Source organism: Pseudophryne corroboree, chromosome 3 (genome assembly GCF_028390025.1).
Source record: "Pseudophryne corroboree isolate aPseCor3 chromosome 3, aPseCor3.hap2, whole genome shotgun sequence".
Classification (NCBI taxonomy): Eukaryota; Metazoa; Chordata; class Amphibia; order Anura; family Myobatrachidae; genus Pseudophryne; species Pseudophryne corroboree.
Genome location: NC_086446.1, coordinates 467,436,264 through 467,440,853, shown reverse-complemented (window position 1 = coordinate 467,440,853; position 4,590 = coordinate 467,436,264).

Sequence of the window (4,590 nt, the reverse complement as noted above, 5' to 3'; positions counted from 1 at the left end):
TACAGATAAAGAATGATAATAATAATAATAATAATGCTTTTAATTCAGTATATTAGGTGAATAATTATATGTGCGGCTAAACAATCCAAGCCCATGGAGGACACACTTTAACACAGTGACAGGCAACATGTAGTACCCCAGGGGCTACATTGTGTGGCCCTTTAACATTCACAGGAACCACACGTTAATCTGAATCTCATTAAATTAAAATAATGCATTTAAAAAGGAAAGAGACACCTACTAAAATAAAATAGCAGGCATTTTAGGCAAGCATTAAAAGGGACTGCTAGTAACGCTGGTGAACTTTCCTGCAAATTGTAGCTATATATTCACAGTACTAGCTGTCTGCTGGGCACTAAGCCGGGAGGCAGTCAATTTACCGGCTGGCAGGATACCGATGCTGGAATCCCAACACCCGGTGAAATACTGGCGGCCGGAATCCACACTCAGGTGGTGGTTCACGCTACCACCTGAGCTGGAATACAACCCTGTAGTGACCAAAGGTTGCCACCGGGCCCGAAGCGTGGCGAGCGTAGCAAGCCCACGACAAGACGTGCTGCGCTCGCCGCCGGGATCCAGGCTGTCAGGATCCCGGCGTCAGTCTCCTGACTGCCGGGATCCTGACAGACGGGAAATCATAATGATCCCGCTACAACAACACTGTGGCTACATTGGGCGTGTGGAGTCAGCTTCCTGCAAAGATCTGTAAGACTAGAGGCTGGCTTGATGCCATAGTTTAGCTGGCTACACTTTGTGAAGTTAGAGCTGCCATTTGATCTGGGGTAATAACGGCACAGGCATTTCTATAATGGGTGCAGTGTGTGCGGTGTACATGGGCCCCTGGGTCCAGGGGGCCCCCACCACACACACTGCACCCATATATTATACTTAATACTTACCACTCTGGAGTCCCGCGATGGCAGCCCTCCAGTGCAGGCATTTCTGAGTGAGTTGCGCTTGCACATTGGAGATGTCCCCGGGAACAAGGTGCGGGGCCATGTTCCCGGAGACCTGTGCATGCATTGCACAGTACACTCTGGCATTATGCCAGAGTCTGCTTGCTGCTGGAGAGGAGGGGGCCCGCGATGGAGGCTGCACACGGGTCCCTTGAAGAACGGCTTTGTTCTAATGACTTTGCCCATGTGACACATTTTTAAGTATTGATATATTCCAGCAATTTATTCAGATTGGTTGTGCTGCTCGCCCTCCATCGGATAGAAAATTGTGTTTGCTGGATTATAGCGTGGCTATACGGCAGAGCCATTTACTCATTGACTCTAACATTCTATACCTGGATATTATCTGTACCAGCTCAGGATATTTTGCAGTTATTCCCGTTATGCACCCTAATTAGCCCTGCTTTGTGGATTTAGGGCCTTACTCAGACTTGATCCCAACCACTTTGCGCCCATCTGCGCACACTTTCCACAAGGGCTGGGCTCCACCCAATACAGTTGTACTCTGTGGGGGTCATTCAGACCCGATCGCACGCTGCCTTTTTTCCGCAGCCGTGCGATCGGGTCTGAACTGCGCATGCGTATGAACCGCAATGTGCAGGCGCGTTGGCCGCCGGCCACAGGGCATACCCAGCCGTTCGGGAGGAGGGTTCCTGACATCAGTACTGGCCTGGATCATCGCAGCGGCTGAGTAATTCCTGGGCTGTGCAGAAACTGCATAAAGTTTTGTTTGTGCAGCTCACTGCACAGCCAATTGCACCCCTGCACAGCGATTACCCCCTCCCCTGTAGGCAGTGACAATGCCAAATTCCTTTGTCGTATAAACAACCCTTTATGAAGTCTAAGAACACTGTACGCTGTTTACTTAAGAAGTACCGTACGGGTACGCTGGTTGCGTAACGATCGCTCAGCCGTAGGCGAGACGCTCAAGCGTCACGTTCGCTCACGGCCCAGAGATCACAGGACAGAATGATTCGCTATGGCGTAGCGGTTCGCTCGAGACCACGAGGAGATCACCAGCGGCGCAGACGCTCACAACGCTATACCTTTATGTCTAAACCTTATACCAATGAAATACACAGAATACCTTAATGTGAATACAGGGTGTAAGTGCAACCTTGTGTAACCTGACTAACTACAAAGCTGCTTGAGCGTTACCGACGCTCAAGTGAACACTTAACACTATAGGAAATACACAGATGCTGGTTTAGGGTCCAAAGCCTATTAACTGTATTATATCTAATATACTTGTAAAAAGAGAATAACAGTACAAATGATACACTACAATATAACAGAGACTTCCTAACCAAAATACAATACTATCTAATACAATACAATACTAGTCTAGGGGAGATGTGAGAGAAAAGAGAAAGGAGAGAGAGAGAGAGAGAAATTGGCTCACAGTAAGACAATGATTACGGAGAGAAACTTACGCACAAGGGTAACGATCGCAAGCGCTTCTGGACAGCCAGCTTCCCGATTATCAGCATTGAGAACCGTTTGATGAGAAGTGCAAGCTGGATGCCACAGGCCCGTCTTTTATGCTACTCACACAATGCAATCTAATGGTCCCTACAATCTCATTGTCCATTGGACGCAGGAATTCGGCTTCGCATTATAACAAAGGTCATAGGTTGATTCATACAGGTGGGCTGTATGTGGTCTTGGTTATGCAAAACAATGGGTGATAACTAACACATTCCTGTCTTCTGGAGAGCTATTGTTTGGCGAATACAAAACAGAATCCTGTCTGGGTTCTGTTCTATATTCATGATGTCCACTTTCAGTTGAGACAATGACATCTCAGCCCTCATTCTCCTGTATACAAATCCAGCCCCATTTGTAAACACAGGTGTTGGCCCTCCTCATTGAGTCTCAAAGCTCAGTGTAATTAAAGGCTATTGTACTCCGTCTGCGGGAAAGATACTGATTTGGAGTACAATTGATCTTCAATTACTATTCCGGTGTTTACCTTATGCATGTAAAGATATGGGGCCCTCCCAACATGCAAACTATTGTTTGGGGGATCTCTGAGGTCAAAGAGCCATTTGAGACCCACTGATACCTGTACTGTTCAGGTGCATGAATAATAAATGGACATAACTTCTTATGTCCATAACTATTCGCACGAGCGATTAATACGCTCCAAACCAACACCGGAATATCGCTAATTAAATACTCTTCCGATGGGTACCAAACACTGCTGTATGATTCCTGTTAGACCCTTCGTACAATACAAAGAGGGATTCCTCTGCTCAGGGACATTCTATATTAACCAAACTTTCAGAATCTATCAAAGGGACCATGATCTACAAACTACATTAATTGTGAAAATATGTAACGAATGAGTCGCACGCTACGACTACATAAACTCTACCGTAAATACGCATACCGTGCGCCCGCGGGTGCACGCTATTGCGGGTATGCGCCTTCACGGGAGAGCGTACGCATGCGCAGCGCGGACCAGTGTGCGGTGCAAATATGGCAACGTGCATAGAGACATTTTTCTGACTTTGACAGTCCACCCTTTGGCAGTCAATAATAACTGCCACCTTCTAAAACATTTCAAAAGGAGAAAAATGTAAGTCAGGGGTTAATTGATTTCCATGGTGGGGAAAGGAAGAAGAGTGGAGTAGGTGTGAAGAGGGTATGACCTAGTGAGAAAGCAGAAGCATGTGTGTATGAGTCCATGTTTGGAGGGTCATGTATCATCGTGCCGTACGTGTGGTAAATCAAGCTTCGAGGTATTGCGAAGTATACATTTGAATTCCTTCTTATCCTGCGGTACAGGTCTGTGGATGGGCTGTCAAACTTTACCGAGCTCTTTTCGGATTTTTGAACAAAATGGGGAGCACATTTTAGTTGATGATACATGAATGGGGGAATATGTGATTGTTGATATCTGTGCCTGTATTCCCTATACTATGTGTGTTATTACCTGAGGGTTGTAGAGATGAAGATGAAGAACACTTATGGAAAATGCAATGATATTCTATGTCAGGTAAATGTACATCTGTCGTCGAAGTTTTGTTCGGTATCAGTTGAAAGTCGTCTTCTTTGCGCTGTATTGCTCCTTAGGCATGAGCAACAAGCTTTGTCAGTGCCATCAGATTTACAAAGAATGTTGGGCTAGCGTGAGTTTAAAAATACTAGGGAAACTGGGGATCCATGGCAAAGTTCATCAAGTGTCCATTTCTCAAGTGGTCAAAACTCTTTCTTTGGTCCATCCGTTGTCTGTATAGCGTCTCGTCAACTTCCTCGTCCAAGGGGGTCTTGTTATCTTGGGGGAAAAGCAGAAAAACAGGTGAAAGAAACGGACCGTATAATCGCATTTTCATCACATCCTGGTTTCTATCATTGGGTCATAAATCAAATCCAGGTTAATCACGGTTTCCTCACTCCTCAAGCTCATCACTTTTGTACTTTGTTTGCACCTCATTAAAGCCTGCCCGCATCTAAATATCAATCCAATGGATATAACAACACCCAAGATACATAGTAGAAACTTTCCAACATCCATTATGACTCCTTGAGCCCAGTCTCCTAAACCGGAGAACCAATTTCGCGGGTTCAACCATGACACCCAACCAGTCAGCTCATTACCTACAGCAGCAAGGGTGAGATTGTGTTTTCG